This window comes from Tachypleus tridentatus, chromosome 10 (assembly GCF_004210375.1).
Source record: "Tachypleus tridentatus isolate NWPU-2018 chromosome 10, ASM421037v1, whole genome shotgun sequence".
NCBI classification, from domain to species: Eukaryota; Metazoa; Arthropoda; class Merostomata; order Xiphosura; family Limulidae; genus Tachypleus; species Tachypleus tridentatus.
The window spans coordinates 68,535,264-68,557,074 of NC_134834.1; the positions used below are offsets into that span (position 1 = coordinate 68,535,264).

General features: G+C 33.6%; 1 protein-coding gene across 4 annotated transcripts in view; it reads left to right on the top strand.

The window, feature by feature from the left end:
* The window catches only part of LOC143229497 (E3 ubiquitin-protein ligase MARCHF8-like), a 44,748-nt gene that overhangs the window by 10,384 nt on the left and 12,553 nt on the right, over positions 1-21,811 (top strand). The window contains exon 1 of one of the 4 annotated variants that reach the window (XM_076461901.1): positions 11,091-11,220. The exons of 2 other annotated variants lie outside the window; for them this stretch is intronic. The gene's annotated coding sequence lies outside the window, so the exon portion shown is untranslated. Of the gene's footprint in view, positions 1-11,090; positions 11,221-11,258; positions 11,380-21,811 lie in introns of those variants that run through there. One more of the 4 variants, XM_076461902.1, reaches the window with a different exon arrangement.

The following is a 21,811-nucleotide window of genomic DNA, read 5'->3' on the forward strand; positions in this document are numbered from 1 at the left end:
TTGGCGAACAAGTTTCTTCTTTCATCTTAAGTAATTCGTACTAGTTTAGAAACTTCTTACAATATGATAAATTAGAAATATTAAAGATAATGGATGAGTAACTGTCAGTGGATCGAATACGTGTATTTAATAATCCCTTACATATGCACTTTTTCGTTATAAATGTCCTGTCTGTAAATCGTGTCAATAAAAATGTCACGTTGTCTTGCATACATGTGTTCTAGAAATGTAACCACTGATTCCACCATTTGTTGGGTTTGGTGTGGTTCCGTGGTTAGTGCACATACGGTGAATTCAAAGGTTAATGGTTTGCTCCAGATCGGTTGCCACAATAACACATTCCGCATTTTGCGACTGTGAATGTACTACAAGAGTGAAAGTCGCATTCCACTATTCGATCAGATAAGAACAACTCCATCTTGCGAGGGATTCTGTTGACGTGATACACATGTTCTCCCAAGTTTGATTTTACAATCAAAAGTGGCTGCGCAGATAATACTAGGGTAGCTGCTTTAAATTTTGAAATAAGTTCACCCAGAATTTATACGTTATTAAACGTCAGCTTAACCTGTTGACTGTCAAGTATTTCAGCTGCTACAATACAACTCTAATGCTTCTTCATTTTGTAACTTTTTCGTGACGCCATTTTGGATCGAAAGTGAAACAATTTGTAAGTAGGTCAAATGCATGTATGGTGCTGACATCTAGCGTTGAAGTGAGGTATTATTAGAACGAATTAACTCGTCCGTGGCACTGTGATACCGATCGGCTTGGACGAGTTATCTCGTTTACGGCACTGAACACGTTAAGACAGGGAAATGCTGTAAGAACATGAAGAAATCATTTCAGTATCATCTTCAACAAAGAACTAAAACACACAAAACTCTGAAATATAACAATATTGCTGTTGATGTAAAGCACTTTTTTATTAAATTGGTATGAAATTCAAAATGTGATATCACTATATAGTGACTTTTAAACAATCGTTTAATATGATCATGAATTATCCAGGTTAATGACATTTTACGAAACGGTATATCAAGACAATTGTGTGTTATGTAACTTCATGACACTGCGTTGGTTATCTTGTGGTTACTCGGTCCTCTCCGGGAACGCTATGATTAGTGTTGGTTTGCCATGTGTTTTGCTTGTTTTTTGTTTTTTTTTTAAGATGAGAAAAGATAATTTAAGTAAAAACGCCTAATTGTTAAGTAAACAGTTCTATTGTTAACCCTTGCCCTAATTCTGATTTTTCATAAAAATAGTGACAAAATGCACTTAATAAACTTAATCTAGTTTTGTATTTTAATATTCATTGTTCATGCAGTTTAATAATACCAATATAGTGCTTCCACAAGTACTGTCTATCGTATTCCAGCTGGCTTGATGAACCATTGTATTGTGCGAAAAACATCGTCGGGATTGGGTGTGGTAGTACGGTGTTATTAGCATGTTACTATACGTTCTTGAGATTCACTCGGTCTTTAGAAATAGATTTAAAAGCTGTTATTGTACCTGCACCATATTTATAAGCATGTCGTTGTATACAAGTAATGATTGTCGTTGTTCATTGACTGTTTTTTACGCACACATACTGTTGTATCACTTATACACGCTGTGTCGTTGTACTGGTCTGTTGTTTCTTAAAGACACGTAAAAACAAGAACTAATTTGTATGGCCCAACCGTGGGTTTGTGGTTAATTTCGCAATAGAATCTGTTAATTTCGTAAATAGCCGGCATGGCTTAACGGTTAGCTTGACAGGCTTAAGTCCGAGGGGTACATGATTCTCGTCTAACTGCCACAAAATCGTGCTTCTGTATTTGAGAGCCGTAGTTGCATTATACGAAATATGGTCAAATTCCACTACTCAATTAAGAATTGCACAAGAGATAGTGTTCGGTACATTGATTAAATAGCTGCCTCCGCTTTGGGTAGCTTAACGTGAAAGAAGCAAAACCTAACTTGCACTACTTTACTATAAAGCGTATTTTAAAAGTGTGCGAAAAGACACTCTCTTCTGCTTTAAGATTATTCTCTACTCCAGGTGGTTAAGGCGCTCGACTCGTAATCTGAGGATCACGGGATCGAATCCCCGTCACACCAAACTTGCTGGTGGCACACGAATTAATTGATCCTCAGTTTTTTTTTCTTTCTTTTGTTTACGGAAAACTAACTATAACAGTTTATAGAACTTGATGACGTGGTTTTATAAGTATCTGTTTTTGTAAATATTAAAAATTGTCAGAGAACGACCGATAAGACCTGTATTCCATTTTAGTTGCTAGGTCGGATATCCTATGTTAGTTTTCTCCGAGGTACTGCATGCAACATCAATGCTAAAGAAAGTTTTATCCGATTTGAAATGTTCGTACAAACGTGCTCCGACAGTTACAGTTCAATTTATTGTTCTCAAAATGTATAAATTTTGTAACAGTCAATCTATTTCGTTTGGGAAATCTTTTCAATTAAGATTTTTTTTTTTTTTTTTTTTTAGCTATGGCATAGTGGCTCATAAAACGACTCTTGAGTGTTTTTTTTTTTTTTTTTCAAGTACAAACTATTATCTCTTAGCTTCGTCATCTCTTAACCGATTTGATATCTAATTACAGTTTTGAACTCCAGAAGTCAAACCCTTTCAGATGATATATTTGGGTAATCCAAGATATAAAGTAATTTAATCCTGCTTAAAATAATTTCAGTTTGAAGGTAGGCTGGTAGAGAACCTGATGAATAATAAAATTGAAAGTGGTATAACACGCGCCCCTTGCTACATACTGCCAGCGTACAAAAAAGTAATAGCTAATAATAAAAAAAAAAGGGCGGAAGTTCTTGGTTAATCTATTCTAATCCTGCCTAAAAGAATTTCAAGTGCCACACCCATTGAGGATTTACTCTTGCTTTTCTTAGGCAGTAGTCTGTGATTCCTACCAAATGACCTCACTTCGTGTTTTTGAAGATGTTAACTATATTTTTAATCAACTATAATTTAATTATGATACGTTCTTCACGATTTTTACGGGGCTAACTTGTATCTTTTTAAAGCGTGCACGAGCAGAATATAAAAAAAATGACAGCGATAAACACTTAAGGTATAACAAAAGGAAATGTAAATGTATATTGAAGTTAACTTTTCCGCTAGTGCTGCTATCGATTTCATGGAACCATCACTATCTTTTTATAAGTCAGTTCCTGTAAGTTGTTATGTTTGCTGAAAATAAACACATTTCCGTTTATTAGGAATGGTTCCTTGCTGGTCACTTTTTCACTCTCTTTAGATAGCTAAAACTATAGTAAAGCGTTGAAAATACCGAACTCTGTGGTCGTAAAGTGACTGAAATTAATAATTTATTGAACGTGATGTGAAAGTGGAATAAGTTACTTCCATTACCGAACCAGCAAATGAAAACATCCAGTAACTAGGCGAGACTCAGTTGCCCACTTGAATTTTTCAAATAAGTTGTTTGTTAAGAGTATTGCTGGTTGGGTGTTGTCAGATAGTAATACATAATATTTCTGTAGGGTTTTAACATATATGTACTGTACAATGGCACGGTAGCAGTAAGGTGGAGCACTTTGCTCATAATAAACCCAACGTATTTATGACATGTGGTTCAATACGCATTTTGTTTAAGGTTACACACAAAACCTAAAATTCTGTACTAAGCCTACTGTATCTTTGGTATATACTGGCGAGACTAAATATCCTCAATATTTTCATTTTTAGAGGAAATGTTAAAACTGTTATTTACCTTTAGGACTATATCTTTTTGTGTTTTTCTGTAATTAGTATAACCGATGTGTATTCTTTTTATATTCCTTGCACTTTTTACTGTGTCACTATTTTGGTAATTTTATAGCCACTTAAAGTTGTTTTTCTAAAATATTTATAAACATGACTCTCTTTATTGCAATAGTAAAATAGATGTAAACCTCATTCTCAGTGATAACAAATTGGTATTTGTTTTCAATAAATAACCAAACGTTTTGTTTTGTTATACTGCCGTCTCATTTCCTTAATAGGTAGGCAGTTTGTGTCACAAGCACGTGAAATTATCTTCGTGCGAAGTTCAATAAACTTTTATTCTGGGAACAAGGTTGTAGACTAACTGACGACGCTCATATTTGTCTGTCATGCATTGTCCACCTTCAGTTACCCAGATCGATAAAAAGGTGTCACAATGGACGAAACAAATCTATAGCAGCAATGGGAATGGTGTAATGAAATGCTCTTGGTTGATATTTTCATATACTTTTGTAGTATGTATTATGAATTGCAAACTGCAATATATATATGTATCAGATGTAGTAACTACAAAAGGTGCAATTTTATGATGTATTAGCTCCTGAACAACGTTATCGATATCTCGTTTACCCAGTTATCCATCCACTTGCACCTGAGGGAAAAAGTTTCGACAACATACTGATTTACTAAATATATCTATGGGTATAGCATATTTGCTTTAGTTCATCACGCCCAAAGTCAAAACTACATACTGCCTTCTGTCAGTTGTGAGGATAGTATAATTTTATATTAATTTGAACTGAGGAATAATTATCACGATGGGTAACTGTATTATGAATTAGTGGAAGGTAACATTAGTTCTATATTAATTTAAACTAAGGAAAATTCTCATGCCCACAACTGATTAAGGTTTAATAAATGTAGAACTACGATATTCTCCATTATAATCCATAATTTTTGCATTCGTATAGTTATAGATCTATAGAAAAACTGTTTCAAAAAAAATTTCCTATTTACGGTATTCTTACTGATCTGTGTTTATAATTGTGTAAAGACAATTGGAGAGATTTGATTCGCTTCTATATCTTTCAGATGGTATTTATGTGTAAATGCACGTAGAAAAATATTCTAATACTTCGAAAAACTTAAGGATGGATGTTTAAAGATGCTTTCAAAAACAAAAAACAAATTGAGATATTGTATACAGAACACACTTAATATTAACCCAGAAAATCGCCCTCTATCGCGCGAACGTAGCATACAAAAGTGAAAATATCAAGCTAGGCTTTTTTTTATAACCACCCCTTTTTAGTACCTTATTAAAAACACCAAAAAGCACAAAAAAGTTTTTGGTGGTTGTATTAGAGGAAGTTTTCTAGATTAGAGAAATATCCTCAAATTTTTATCAAATTTAGAAGTTTGGATGGGATAACTTGGACAGAAGGACAACAAAGTGCAAGTTTTCAAAGGAATCAATACATGTCATTTGCTTAAATTTACAAAAACTTTACCTAATTGTTCATTGTTAATTAACCACTTTTCTTTCGTCCTTTTTTAAATTGTTTTATTTTCTCTTCAGGAACGAAACATTACATATTTTTAACACTGGTGCTACAAGTACAGGTGTGAAGTTGACAAAATCTAAACCTCAATACTTCTAACTTCTTATTTTGATTTCTTGTGCATGATAAATATTATTTAGGTTACTCTACGAATCAGGTTTATTTGAAGTCGTAAATGAATATAACGTAATCCTAGTGACAGAGGAAGTAATAAGGCTTCCTTCGATTTGGTTGAAAGTTTCGAAGTTTCAGTGGGAAGTTTCGTAAGGATTTGCATTTAAGCCATAGTAAAAGGCAACTAATTTTAATATGGGTAGCACTATTGTTTTTTTGTTTGGTGTGTCGTTAAGTACAAAGCCATAAGATGGGCTATCCGTATTTTGCCCCACACAGATATCGAAACTCGACTTTTGCCTTATAATTACGCAACCTTGCCACTGAGGAAATTACATAAGCTCTGTAATCGCTACATAATAGAAAACGTAGAATCCGACATACTTTAAAAGTTAAATTTTCAGTTGGGTGTAATTTAATATTTGGTAGGTACAAGTAGTGTACAAAACAAAAAAAAGGAAACGCCTGCATAAGTAAAGAACAAGTACAAGCAATGCAGAGGCTACTACACAGGTATGGCTTGTCCATTAATTAAACAGTTGACATCTGAGCATCCATGGAGTCGTGTGTGTATGTAAGAATGCTGGACGGGCCTGATTGTGTGTAATCATGACTCCAAGAGATCTCTGACTTTTGAAGAGGGGTGATTGTTGGGGCACGTTCAGCGGGAAACGTTCATACTTTCGTTTCCTACAATTTGACGCCATTTTTTGTCACAAAATTTTCACAGACACTTCTAAAAAAATTAAAGTAAAAAGAAACAAGTTTCAACACGCGCAACGCAACCAAATTCTACAACACTCAGTATCGCACTACCACTCCGCTAAATTCACTGCCTGCAACACAGCCACACAAGCCGCAATCCACGCCCACTAAAACTAACATTGTCAGCACCGTCTTGTACGACTACTGATTCTCCAGCACAGTTCCTCTGTAATCCTTGCTGATCCGAAATTTATTTAATTCCCGACACAAATTCAGCATTAAAATTAGGATTTAAATTCTTTAAATATATTTACTCACCATGAACATTAAACTTGCGTTTTAATCCAGTGGACCCGGTTTAAACCCGTTTAATAATTATAAAGCTTAACTTTATATTTTATAATAATTGTAATGTATAAAGGAGTTCGGCCAGCATATTTCCGCGAGCCGCACATTATGTCAGAGTCGCGGTTTGGCCACACAATTGTTAAAACTAGTAGAACATCACGCACCTACACAAGTGGGTTCGAGGAGATTCAGTTGAACCTCTGATTTCAGTTATGTAAAACAAATACTGCCATATTCGTGTGAACGTTCGGCATCTGCTCTCCACATCTACAATAATTATCTGAGGTTTTAAGAAACCGGAGAAAAATTGAATGAACAAGCTTTAGTTCATAATCCTTGACGCTGTTAGATAAGTCTTAATGGTGGTAAGTTATTTATGGAAAAGTACCACAGAAGAATGGAGCTTGCTAGTTATTTCAGTAGTGCATACATTCACGTATATGATGGCCAATGACTGAAATAGTTAATATACTAGTGTTTTACAAGTTTAAATTAGTAACAGCAATCGATAACTACTCTGTATATAGATAGTACAGCATTTTACAATAATAAAATGCGCATTTTCATGATGATTAAATCTAACTTTCCATGCAGTGTTGTAACAGAATGATTGATTTATCTTTTCATTATATGCTTGTGGATTTTGTGAACAGCCATGAAATTGTTTTAGTATTTTAACACACATTTGCTTCCAGATTTAACCTTATAGCACCTACTTTTACATTTTTTTTTTCAGTGGGAGGGAGGGGCATGTTACCATATCCCCCATATCATTAGCATGCAAATCATGCTAATCATTCTTTGCACAATGTGTTAAATTTTCATCTCGCAAATAAAACTTCCATTTTGCGTTCTGGTCTGTTTTTTTTAAACGGGGAATCTATTAACGTTTTCGGTAAGCAGTTATCAGAAGCAATATTTTTGTTTACACAGCATGAAAGTTCGTGAAACTTTGAGTAACGTATTCCAATTACTCCTGTATTCTGAACATAAGGCATCAACGACGAACTTGTATAACAGGAACAATAAGTGTGAAAATATAATAAAAATAACTTGTAAAGAAACGAATACGAACTGCAGAAAATCACGATATTAGGTCGAACCTGCTTGTACTGAAATGTATGTTATACTTATATAAAAACTGTAACATTTTCAATACCTACCACCAAGGGTGCAAAAAACGGAACTTGATTTATCATGAATCGTATAATTTAAACACGTGAGCTACATTTACTTTAAATGTTCTTTTCACATGGAGTAATTCGTAGTATTTTTATTGCTATATTTCTGTGTATTCGAAGATTTTTATATATTTTTACTGACAAATAATCTCACTTCAGTTATACATTCTTCAACATTCACCACACGAACATTTCGTAACTTGTGTGCTTCACGGAACGTTAGTAATTAATTATAAATTATTAACTTTTTTACGCACAAAAGGAATTATTTCAACAATGAAGGCAATCATAAATAATATTGACCACATATGTCTGTTTGATGCCGTTTTAAATTATAATGCACGTTATTTTGAGTTAATCTAAGCTATAATAAACATCTACAGTTGGAGTCAAGAACTTCCCCACAGTAAAAGGTGTTTTTTTTTAAAAAAAATATGCGGTTATAGTAAATATTCTAAGAACATTTTGCTTTATCTCGAAATGGAATAAACTTTGCAAAATTATGATCCCCGTATAACTGAAGTCGTTGTCTGAACAATATAGAAAAAGCTATTCATTAATAACTTAACACCAATATATATGGGAGCGAATAGAGCTAATTAATTCTTTAAAATGAGCTGTGTATGAAATGTTTACCGAGAATAGTGCGCGTCTGTTCAAATTTACTTTTTGATAAAAAATCAATCTCGTCTTACTGTCTCGTAAATCGAAACCTGCGATTAAATAATCGTAAAATTAGCTTTTCGAGTCTCTTCAGGCTGTTAAAGGATATTTTTCTACAAAAAGCAAAACTTATTGAAGACTCGTCAGTCTATTCTTCTCGGGCTACATTATTTCAAAAAGAAAACCGCATTCTCGCGTTTACCTTAACATTTAAAAACAGCGAAAAGGAAAGCATAACAAACTTGTTACTAAACTTTATTTTATTAGTGATAAAAGTTCAAGATAATTAAAGCATTAAGAAACCTGGATGTTATTTAAGGCAGGTTTCTCTTTTTTTTTTCCTATCAATACTTTTGATAAAACACAACTTTCTAGAACTATAATATGGTCTTGTAAAATAGTAAGTTTAACTGTTACATATTTATTAAATGTTTCTCTTTTTGTAATTGAGATGTAACAATGTGGTTTCGTTAATCACTTTCCACTGTAAAATAAACTCAGAAAAAAATTCAAATCAATACCCAAATATAGACAATGTAACTCATTTCATGGTCACCCCCCAGCATAGTCCCCCTGTGGGACAGCGGTAAATCTTTGGATTTACAACGCTAAAATTAGGTATTCAATTTCCCTTGGTGGACGCAGCAGATAGCCCAATGTGAATTTGCAAAAAGAAAAACGCACTTCCCAGAATTTCGATTTTAACTATCCCAGTACTATTATATCTGAAAAGAAAAGTTTAGGCATTGACCTAAGTATAGATAAATCTGTAATAAAACAATTAATTTGTTTTTCGAATTGTAAAAGTCCTGTTATGACTAATTGTTGAAGTCGATTATTGCGGCATTAAAAGATGGCTTATAAACTTCTAGGATTATAACATGATTGGTAATTACACTAGAGTGAACTAGAGAGCACATCGCCGCCACGCACCATTGATCATGTTCGGCCCTCGCAAAATACGAACATGTGTTCATGTCTGTCATTATCAATAAACATAAACTATTTATAACAAAAAAATAAACATATTTTACACATGCTCAAGTTTCATCAAAATTCAATCATTTCTGACTGAGTTATAGAACGAAAATAGCGTAAAAATTAGTCCTTATGTTAACAAATCGGAAGTTTGTTCTTTTATCTTGCTGTGACCTTGACCATCCAAAAAATAATCATTTCTAAAATAAACCATAAACCAAATGCTTAACTTTCGTCCAAATCCATTCGGCCATTGTCGAGCAATCCTGTTGACAAATACAGTGGTGAAAACGTAACCTCTTCCATCTTTGGTGGCGAACGTAACTATTTTAACCACTATATAGGCAGTCCCACAACAGTTTTTAATTTCCACCAAATAACTTAGAACAAATATATACAAAACACTATCTGTATTATGCGCGCCTCGGACATCGAACCCGGTTTTTAGCGTTATAAGCCTTCAGATTTGCCAGTTAACCGCTAGAGGGCGTTCAGCATAGGAATAAACTGAAGTTCCATAACTTTCTAAACAACGTATTTACGACTATATGTCGAGTCAAAGCTCATTATATACATATGGTGAAAAATAAAAAGGCTAAACCTCGTTCATTAAACCTAACTTATAAAATAAACGTTAAGCTTCGATGTTTTTAACTTATAAAATAAAATTGCTTTTCATAATCACTACATATCTTAGTAATGAGCTGGAAGTAAAAAATTTGTGTAACTTTTCACGTGTCATATTTCATTATTATAAATGTTAACAGCTCTCAGGTGTCTTGGCAACAAACACTTTTAATTGCAGTTTTTCGTGTATAAATGCCCCCCAGTAGCTTAGCGGAATGTCTGCGGACTTGCAACGCTAAAAACCGGGTTTCGATACCCGTGGTGGGCAGAACACAGATAGCACATTGTGTAGTTTTGTGTTTAATTCAAAACATGTATAAATATAATCCTGTTTTTTCTACCCCCGTCCCCCATAAAAATGTACTTGTAATTTCTACAAGTTATCAAGCAACGTGTATTTAATAAATGTAATCGTTATAAAAAAAAAAAAAGTTTTGGAACTATCAAACTGAGAAACATTTATAAGATTGAGGACGCACACGCACCTACGTACGTTATATAATATTTTGGTATTGTGAAAACCGCAATCACTAGTTAATGTTATCTCAAATATAGGTAAACATACATTGTCGATTACAGCTTGAGGTAGCTTCAGCTCCAGCGTGTCGTCAGTTTAAAGTTGCTCCGATTAAAGTTCATGCAAAAACACCGAATAAAATGAACGTTGTGTGAAAATTTGCAACTACAATTAAGTTCGATAAAATCAGTATCTTAACGCTTACCACGTAGTGCAAACAGCAAGAAAACTACAGATTTTGCAGAAGCTTAATTCTTTTATAACGACGAACAGTTATTTTTAATTAAATACAAACTTTGAACGATACTTAGGTATGCATTACAATTTTGTATATTATTATTACTTGTTTTTATAATTGGTTATCTGATGTTATATTAGGTTTAATGTCATTATAGCTCATATATATAGTTTGTCTGCCAATTAATTAGATCGATTATATTTTTTTAAATTAAGCTTGATCTGTTTCCACAAGGTAAACAGCTGACATTCTGGCAACTTACTTAAATCTGCTTGTAATTTACACCTACTAATATAATACGTCAAAACTGAAATAGAGTTGGATTATATATAACTTTTAATACACTGGAACCAGAAATTATCCATATTGTTACAATTTACTGTTTAAGTGGTTGATTTGAATGTGTCGAATTCGAAACTAAAGTGAAAACACTGGTCTTTATCGTAAGTGCTACTCCCTATCGATTGAATGAAACCAATATGGCTGCCGTAATCTGCTGTAGAAGGAAACTGTTTAGCGCTTTTCATATTGTGCCTGATTAGGTAAGATACGATTTTCAAATAAAGTAGAAACCACAGTAATTTAGATGTATGTTCTATGCTTCGTCGTTTTGCGTATTGACTTTTACTGATAGTGTTTTAAATAAAAAAAAAAAAAAAAAGTGACTCGGATCTTGTCCGTATCTACTGGTGTCAACAAAGGTAATAAATCTCTGTTTACTATGTGCATGATACTTCTATAATGTAAGATTGCAAGTGTCAGAACGAGGAATGCAAGTTTGTAAGTCAATTGTGAAAGCTGAGTTTTTTTATAGGGCTATACCTATTTCTTGTTTTCTTTTCCCTAGTTTGTTTTAACAAGACTGCATTAATTTCTTTTTTCATAATATTTAATTTTATGTTCTTATAGGTTTATGAAGATTTATTAATTTGCTTGTGAAAGATGCGTATTTATATTAGTTACATAAACATTGTTAGTTGATATTTCAGTTTCCAGGCATCAGTAGTGATGACATAACACTTAGCTTTGTTATGACCGCCAGTAACTACAGTATTTGTTTACGAAGTATTTATTAAACAAGGTTGGCAGGTTTGGTACGTCACTAATGCTGGTCTGTAAATATTACTTACACACACATAAAAACCAATTAAAAGACTTTTACAGATGGGCTGTTTGTACTTTTTCAAACAAAAGCAAATTATTACGTGAATAATATACAACTTTTTACGTACGTTTTTACGAGATCTCATTAATTACTGTGCTGATCCGTTGCGATTTTTAAGAACGTGCACCGAAACGGCTATATGCAAGACTTTTTTTGCTCGTGGTCTATGAAAGTTTGAACTATAATTATAAAATGTAACTTCTAATAAGACTAAAACAATATTTGGTGAAAACTTCTTTCATTGTTGAATTCAAGGTATAGACTGAGCTTGTACAAGCTAATAAAATTACTTCGCAAATGACGCCATTATCGAATAGTGTGCAAAGAGACAAAAAAAACTCGTCGTAGGGTAAAACTTCTATGGGAAGTAATTGGTTGGATGTAAAAAAAAAAAAAAAAAGAATTCGTAAGGAGAAATACAAAAGTAAATCATAATTTTAAAGTTTGAATATTTTGAAATAGTGTTTTTCTTTTAAATAAACTCTATCAAAGACTATTTTTTTTTTAATCGTTAATGAACATGTAGGTGATTTAATGCATTATGTAAAGGTTTAATAACACTGTCAGAACGAGGATAATTTTCTGCTACCCTTGAAACGACATCATTGCCTGTGCTCACTTTGGCCCCTATTGCTATACACCATCAACTAATTTTCACAATAACAAACTTTTGCGAAGTTTGAGGCAAACCTCAAACCTTGTACTTTCATAAACCTTCAGTAAACTCGTGGACGTCGAGTTGTAAGGCATAAAACTATATCTATGGACGTACTTCACAACTAAGGAAATGGTCAAAGGAGATTGCAATTATTCCATTTTCTTTGCTAATAGTTTTTATTAAAATAGTCATCAGTTTCAAGATATAATCGATAACTTCTTAAAAGTTTGCTTGGGACTTTTTTCAACATTTTATCTTATTTTTTGTTATTTTGACGGTATCAATGACTGTTTGTATCGGGTGACTTACCTCATAACTGCAGCAACATTGTAGACGAGTATGTTACTTCGGATTGGAATGTGGTTTCATATTCCAGTGCTGTCCCAAACATCCTATTTTACCACTTGTTTAGAAAGTTAAACTTTCTTGTTCAATATTTTGTCCTTTGACTCTAGTTTCTGGTATTCTGAAGTTGGTGGGTCAGTTTCGAATCCATACCACATAAAATATTATCCTTTATTTGAAGCTGTAAGTGTCAGTTAGTCTCTTAACATGTATAGTGAGCAGTAGGGTGCTGTTAACTGTCTTCCAGCTGGTCGGTAGTTGCCATAAATACAAATATACAAGTAATCCCATTATAGGAACCGCTCTTCTAAAATGAATTATCTTCCATCCCTAGGTGCCGCTTGTAACACTACTGCTAACTACTTTATTTCTTCATAAATTCAATATACACGTTTTAACATTTCGCCCCTGGTGCCATTACTTGCTTCTGTAGTGACATGCCATTGCACTGGCATTTATAAATTGTTCAAATTATGTATATTTATCCTCTAGACTGAAGATAAATAGTACAGTATTTTGATTCTATAACTCAATAGGTGTGTAAAATAAAAATGGGTTATTAAAATTCTATTGTGCCTGAACTATACTAACTTGCATAATTAGTTAAATTTAAAAATACGAAGTATAAATAAATCTAGAGCATTCTGGTACCGAAATCACGAGTTGTTTAACAGGACCAACCTTTTTAAATAAATGTTTTTCCTTCTCGCACATTCTGTATCAATACCAAGTTGAAGAAAAATCATATAACTACTTGTTATTAAAATAACTTAACCAAAATTGTCAAATTTAAATAAAAACGAGATTAATTATCTTTTTAAGTATTGTAGAGAAGATTATAGAAAGTTCATTATTAGACATTTTTTGGGGTTAATAATTTGTAGTTAGTAGTGTGTGTGTGTGTGTGTGTGTACATTTTTCGAGTTTCTCTAGGGGACGTATAATCCTGAAGGTACACTTAGCTGAATATTAAGGTTCATTAATTTTGTTCTCTAACAGGATTTGGTATAGCGTCAGTGATTATTAGTTTTTTTGAAGCATGTTTTATAAAATTTCAGTTTGGGCGGATCGTGGCAAAATTACGTTGATGTGCTTTCCGTAAAAATATTTTCAAAGACAATACTCGTTGCGTAAGTATACATGTGCGCGGATGGGTGTGTAATGTGTACGTGAGGAATACAGCATTCCACTAATGTTTTTATCAGCTTGAACGAAATCAAAGAACAATTGGACTTGCAGTGTTGGGTGTGTACCGTTGTCGCCCTTCTATCAAAATGACTCTAGAAACGCATACGTATTAACGTGATCACAATTCCCTTAACCATTGTTAAGTCTGTGGCACAATGTCAGATTCTCCGCGCCTATTTGAGGTTTTTCCTCTTTTACACACATACATCTCCTGAGGGGAAGAGAAACGGAACCCAAGTGCGAAGCTTTACTACGCTTCAAGGGAAAGAGTGGACCTACAGAACAGAATCCGTTATTCAGTCGTGAAAATCGTAGTTGACGATATGTCAAACAAGAAAATGTTATTAAGGCTTAATTATTATAAAACAACTAAATAAGACAAATTATATAAAAACTTTCATTTAAATCATCCCAACATGTTAACAACAACAAAACAATACATCTACATCTCGAATACATTTATAATTAAATAAATTACAAAGAAAATCTCAATTATGATTACAAGGACTGTCAATGGAAAAATTAAAATTCGTAACACAGTGACCGGGACCATAATATCTGGTTTGAAAATGTTTAACTTAAATTCTTTAAACATTACCAACTCTGTTACTACTTATGAATTTACTAAAATAGATACAAAAACGGTGAATGAAGGTTTTTGAACATCTAAGTGATAAATCTGATACAGAAATAGTTATAGCAAAATTTAAATTAGTTAAACATCAGTGTAAAAAAGATAATTTTGTATGTACAAGTTATTTGTCTTCAAACATGGCCAACTTCATTCTGTTCTTCAATAAAAATTTCATTTTTGAAACAAGTATCAAACTTTAATTTACATATCTATCTATATATACTTTACGTTTTTAGGTGATTTTTAAATCTATCAACAAATTGAGTTTTAATCCATATATAATGTATCCAAAGGTACTTCTTTAGATATTCAGTTTGTAGAAGATAGTTGACTATTCTTAAAGAAAATTTAATTTTTCCACTTTTGGCGCACCTAACAATGTTCAGTTGATACTGTTAAGTGGAATTGTTTAATTTAAAATTACTTTACTACTTTTTATATACTAATTCGTTTATGAATAATTTTATAATGTTTGTAATGTGAAATTATATTAAACTCTATTACGGATATTACTTTATGGAGAACATAGAGGTCGCTAGTTACCTAACGCCATCCTAGGTTTGTAAGAAATTGATTTCAAAATATTTATTTAGGTATTTTGTTCAGTACATCGAGTTAAAGATTGACTTCAAGTAGCTGGACTTGCCTGAGGTCGCCCGATTTATAGTTGAACAACTTGTGAAGAAAAAGGATGAACTAAAAACTGTTAATGTTTTTAGTTCTCTCAAACATCATTTATAATTATTAAATAAGAGTGTAGGTGGGAAGTTTTACATTTTGTAGAAATTTATAATTATTTTATTTTTACTTTTAAAGTTGTATCTAAATATTTAGGATAACTACCTTCCCACAACTACAACAAAAGGTATTAAGTGTTGATACGTTTTAGGTTCAAGCACTGAACTCGTAACTTAACTATTTCTTATTCGTCGTCTTGTTTGACATTGGCTTTTGGATCGAATCTGATAGAATATCTCCAGTGCGTTTAGGTGCTATGACCATTAAAATTCTTTATGGATAATGTTTATGATGACGACAAGGAATGGTGATGGTTAAATTAACTTTGATTTTTAGTTGTTGTTTTTTTTTTGTAATGTTTTTGAATTATATTTATTTCGTCCCCCCTCCCCTTTTGTCACATCGACATGCCTACGAATTTGCACCACTAGTAACTGGTGGGCAGAGCTGTGTAGCTTGTGCTTAATATCAAACAAAACATTTATTTCGTCGTAATTGTTTTATAGTGCTTTTCGTTTTTTCATATCGCTTATTTACAACTAACGTATGTGTTAGCTTTAAAACCATTTACACGCACGCGCGCGTTATCAACTTTAGCTTTGGAAATGGTATTTTTAACCTAGTAGCGGTGTAAAACGGTAACTCTTCAGTTTCTTCAAATTGGATGTATAGTCAGGCAGTTGCAACATATACACAGTACTGTATACATTATAAAAGTACTGTATAATATTCAGAATTGAGATACAGAAATTGCTAACGTTTCACTTGGCAATAATAATGGTTATTGAAGAAGAGATAAACGGGATATAACCGCATATATCAATATTGAGTCCCAACTAATCTTGGGTCTTTCTTAATAGTCATACTAGGATTTTCGTCTGCGCATTTCACACGTTCTGTTGATATTATCATTGATTGTTAAAAAAAAAAAAAACTCTTTAGGTCATCACGATCGTACAAATCCAAATAAAATTTTCTTGATTTAAGTGTTCCTTTAGATTTAACCAGAAACAACATTGATACGTTCCAGCTACGCTATTTAATTTATTATGTAATTAGTTTCTTTTGTTTAATAATACAAAAAAAATATTTAGGTTAGTGTAATTAAAAAAAAAATGTAATCGGTTTTCATCTTATGACGTGTAATAAAATGTAACCAGTATTTTCTATACTTTGTCAAACGAATGTTAAACTTCTATTTTTAATCACTTCGTTCACGTTTGTTTTATACGTATGTTTTGAAACATGTACTTCAGATTTTAATTAATCAGTTTTTTTAAAACTTTGAGAAATTTATTGTAATAACTTTTCCTTCGTGCGGCCACCAGCTGTGCACGCATCGTCCTAAGCATTTCTGAATTCCTCTTAATTCACCCACAATTCAGAAAATCATCAGATTTAGCAGACAGTATTGACAATTTTATAGAAGGTATGACGTTTTGCAATGATTGCTCACGATTGAAAAACTCTTAAATCCACATTGCTGGCTAATACAAATAGCTGTTGGTCAAACCAATGTTATACTTTTCTAGAGATTTCACCTCATCCCCAAATTGATGTGAAACATTTTGGTTAATATTTAAAGTTTTCAACAAGAAAATAAGTTATACTGTTTTCTAGATGTTTGATTCTATTGTTTTTTGCCCATTAAATGTTTTCCACCTTTTTTGGACGTTTTGTAACACGAAACTTGTGTAGAGTAGGATACTTTAGTAGCATTGGTTAAATGACGTTACTTGTGCATACTTTAAGAAAATATAAATACTAGCTTAAAGGAAAAACTGATTTTCGGTTTCTGGCTAATTCTTGGACTGGTTTAATAAATCTTAATTGAATGGTTAGTTATTAGCAAATTTCTGTTTAATTTCCTACTGTTAAATAAGATTCGGTAATGATTCAGCCTTTAGCTAGTTCTTGGACTTTTCTGATTTTGGGCTAGGTCACAGACTCATTCAGTTGATCTCTCTGAAGATGCAATCTTTTACTATATTCTAGATAAAACTAATGTATCTTGGTGGACTTTCATTCTTCAGGCAGTTCTTGGGCTTGGTTAATAGACCTCGGTATCGATAAGGTCTTTGACTAGTTCCCGAGTTGAATCAATAGATTTAAATGCGTTGATGGATATATAATCTGGTCAGAAAGCAGTCTAGTGGCTTGTTTGCCAGACTGTGGAGCTGAATGGTTTGCTTCCTGTTACCACTTACAAAATTTACTATCCGCACTTTGGAACTGCGAGTGCGTTATAAATGTAGCGGTCAAATCCCACTGTGGTCTGAAAGTATACCCAAGGAGTTGGCTGTGAGTGTTGACTACCTAACGTTTGTCTAACCTAATACTTCAAAACCAGGTACGGTCAGCGAAAATAGTTATCATGTAGCTTTGCACAAACTTCACTTAAACAAAATTATTTAGAAATACCCAAAAGGGTATCTGCTGTGTATGAGGATAAGCTTATCTGAACTAGTTTAGTATTATTAACGTAATTTCTATCTAATTCATTCGTTCATAAGTAATAACAGCTACTACGAATATTTTCTACTGCAATACCTGCGTTAGGAAACAACTTTAACGACTGGATACTATATTCACAGAAATAAAATGAAACATCTTTTTATACCAGCCCCAAAGTAATGGGGAAGGGGAATGATATTTTTAAAATCGTAACGCTATCGGGGAAATGTTTTTTTTAAAAATACATACAATTATATTTTTAACACTTCGTTATCCAGGATAGACATATAATTTGACATTTTTTCTTTAGTTATCGTCATTAAAATGTGTAATTCGCTAGTCTTTTTTTTGTACGCACATTTTTTAATAGAAACATGAATATGCCAAATCTTATTTAATATATTGTGAAATATATTTTAAAATTTTAAATGTACTACTGTAATATGAAGTTTTTGATTAAAAATTTTTTTAAAAAAAAAAAAACATGAACGTTTTTGTAAATATTTATACATAGCATTATTGAACTAAATACGCTAGATGGTGCTAATGTTCCAACGGGCTCTCGATAACATAGTTTTAAATGTTTCACGATATTTCTTATTCCAGAGTTGATAACTTAGACTTTGCTGAACTTGGAGTAATGAAGAAGATATGACTTTTTAAAGTATCGTATACAAATATTGTACGATTAGATGCAATAATAAAAGCCAACAAAAATGCGTCAATTGTTATTTTATTCCTGAATCGTTCAAAACATTCATTGTACGTATATCGTCTGTGGAATTTTATTCTTCCCTTTATCGAGGTTTTATTCGATTGTTCAACAAAATTTTACGTGGTTAGCGTATTTCCTGCTCATTAGTAATCTTGTACAGTATTAGCCTTACATGGAGCACTGCTTCGTCCAATCTAATAAAGCACACCGAACGGACATATACTCTAACATTTTAATATTTCAATACTTTGACTTTGTTCTTGATTGCTGATTTTTTGAAACCGTTTCTCGAGCACGATTAAGCGTAATTTCAAGTACTTGAACTCAAACGTGGTCCACTAATTGTGAAATGTTCTTTCATGTTTCACCCAAACTATTGACCTTTCCGTAATCGACATGAATGGTGGAGGAGCTTTCCTTATACAGCGAAAAAAATTGCTAAGGATCATTTCTGGTTAAAATAAAGAAAACGGAAAACCGATAGATGAAAATATATTGTAAACATTATGGAGTACCATTACTATGCAGCGCCACCTCCTTACTGAACAAATAACACGAATTTGAATTGATTCTATCTGAAATTATGAATCGGCCAACAGTACGAAATCTTTAAGAAACAATAAATGCTATTTACATCGCAACGTGTCGTAGCTCTTTTTACCAAGTTCAAGACTTGAAACCACTATCCAACGTGAAATATGAAACTTTTTAAATCCATGTAAAGAACTTTAGAACTAAATTAGACAAACTCATGGCTCATTGAAGATATCTTGTATGAAACAAAAAGAGATGAGACGTTTTAAAAATGGAGATTAAGCTACAGAGCGAAGTCGGGATAATTTGTCTTTGAGATCTATACGTAACTATTATAACCTAACAGCTCATTTACGGTGTTACTAATAGTTTGAGCGTTTCAGCTCGAAAGCATACGTAAGCGAAATCAGGTGGAGATGGAGCCTAAAGATGGTAAAGTTCTTTCTGATAAAGGATAAAAGATCATAATCTAACGCATACAAGGAATGGGAGCTGACAGATTTTGTAAGACTAACCCCTTGCAATGCGTATAACTTTTAATTTGAAGTTGCTTGACTGTATTGTGCATATATTGGACTTATATGTACAACCTAATTCTGGAGTGAAAACCATTTGCGTCAAAATATTTTGTATTTCATGATTAGAAAGGTGTAGTTTCACTTTTGATGTTATAAGCTACATATTCATTATTGTAGTTTGGATATTTGCTTGCTGAAAGGATCCCTCGAGATGGATTTCTGTACGAAGTGATAAGACCTACCAGAGAAGGTTCTGTACATCCACCCAGATGTTTGTAGTGCGTGGCGACCCGTGAAGGGGAGGATAAGATGCTGGTAGTTGAGAAGTCCAACTTCAACACACCACTTTGGCCTTGAATTACTGTAGCTGGTCCACTTGGACTAGGGCCAACCAAGTACCAGTGATTGACGTTCTCAACAGGTGTTGTGGACATTGTGTCTGATACAGGTGTTCGGGTATAGTGCTCACGAAACCCTGGCGTTCCTGCAATATCTTTGTTTAGCATTGCACCACATCTTCTCGTAGGGCTCCATAGTAAGTGGTGACAATTAGGACTGAAATGTATTGTATTTATTATGGATACTCCATTCATGAAAAACACAGAATGAAAAACACATTATTGGAAAGCTGCCACATATGGACGACTCTGTACAGTCACTATCGCAGTCGGACTCAACATCTTCATTTCTCATTTTACACTCACTGTCTGAGGCATCCTTAGGGTACATGCCTCCATATTTTGTTTCGTTCAGAAGGGATAAGAGAGGCTTGGTGACTCTATCAAGTTAGTAAGGAAGCCGAGCTTGAAATAAAGACCATGGGAGAATAAAAATGGCCACATTCATACAATGTAACTGTCGAGGTTTCCGTTAAACATAAATTACATTAATAATTTGACTAATTCTTATCCTGTGCGTGTCTCCTTACAGGAAACATTTCTAAAACCTGCTGATGTAGTCACCTTTCAGCAGCTTTGTTTCTACAGAAATGTTTGTTTGTTTTGAATTAAGCATAAAGCTACACAATGGGCTATCTGTGTTCTGCCCACCACGGGTATCGAAACCCGGTTTTTAGTGTATAAGTCCGAAAACATACCACTGTACCACTGGGGGGCACTACAGAAATGACAGGTTGTGTAATGGACGAATACTTGGAGGGGTGGTTTTGCTGGTCAATCAGTACGTGCCCACCTTGTCTTTGCCACTCGGTACGCTCTTGGAGGCTGTAGCCATGTGTTTCCTTCAGTCGTACCATCACTGTTTGTTCTTTCTACTTGTCTCCGAGAGAGGTCTATGATAAACCATATCTTGATTTATTCATTAAACAGTTGCCGTTTCCCTTTATAATTTGGGGAATTTTAATGGACATAATCTCTCTGGAATAGTGCTGAAATTGATAGGAGAGGTCGTTTGGTAGAATGCATACTCTTGGATCGCAACATTTCTCTTTTATAATACTGTTTCTTGTACCTATTTTCATGCACTTAGTAAGTCATTTACTGTTGATCCCTCTATCTGCTCCCCTTCACTTTTATCTTACTTTCCTTGGGTTAACAGTGATCCACGGGAAAGTGATCATTTTGAGAGACTGGCCATGGTCAATGCCACCCGACCCACTTGCCTCAATGGATGTTTAACCAGGCCAAATGGCCCTCTTTCATTGCTCACTCGGACCTTTATTTTTCCATCGTCTGTAAGCCATTGGTATACTGTGTGATTGCAGTGATTGGTTATTATCCTGACAGCTGCCCAATATATTCCTAAAACCTCGACACGTTTTCCAAAATATCCTCGTCCGTGGTGGAATCCTTCCTCTCACATGACAAGGAAGGCTCAAAAACGGCCCTGGGATATGTTTCGTTGGTATCCCACACTCTCGGACCGCATCTCTTTCCAGCAGGACCATGCACATGCTCGGTTGGTAAGACATCAAAGCCAGAAGGATTCTTGAATTAAGTTCACAATTAGCATATCTTCTACCACCGGTTTTAAAGTCATATGGGACAAGATTCGAAAGGTCAGTGGGCAATATACTTCTTTTCCCCTCTCGATCTTGCTCTCTGATGGCCAGGAAGTATCCGATACCCAGAACATCGCCGATACTCTAGGTAAAAGCTTTTGCCAGATATCTAGCACTTCTGCTTTATCCTCCACCTTCTTGGCCATCAAGACTCGGGCAGAACG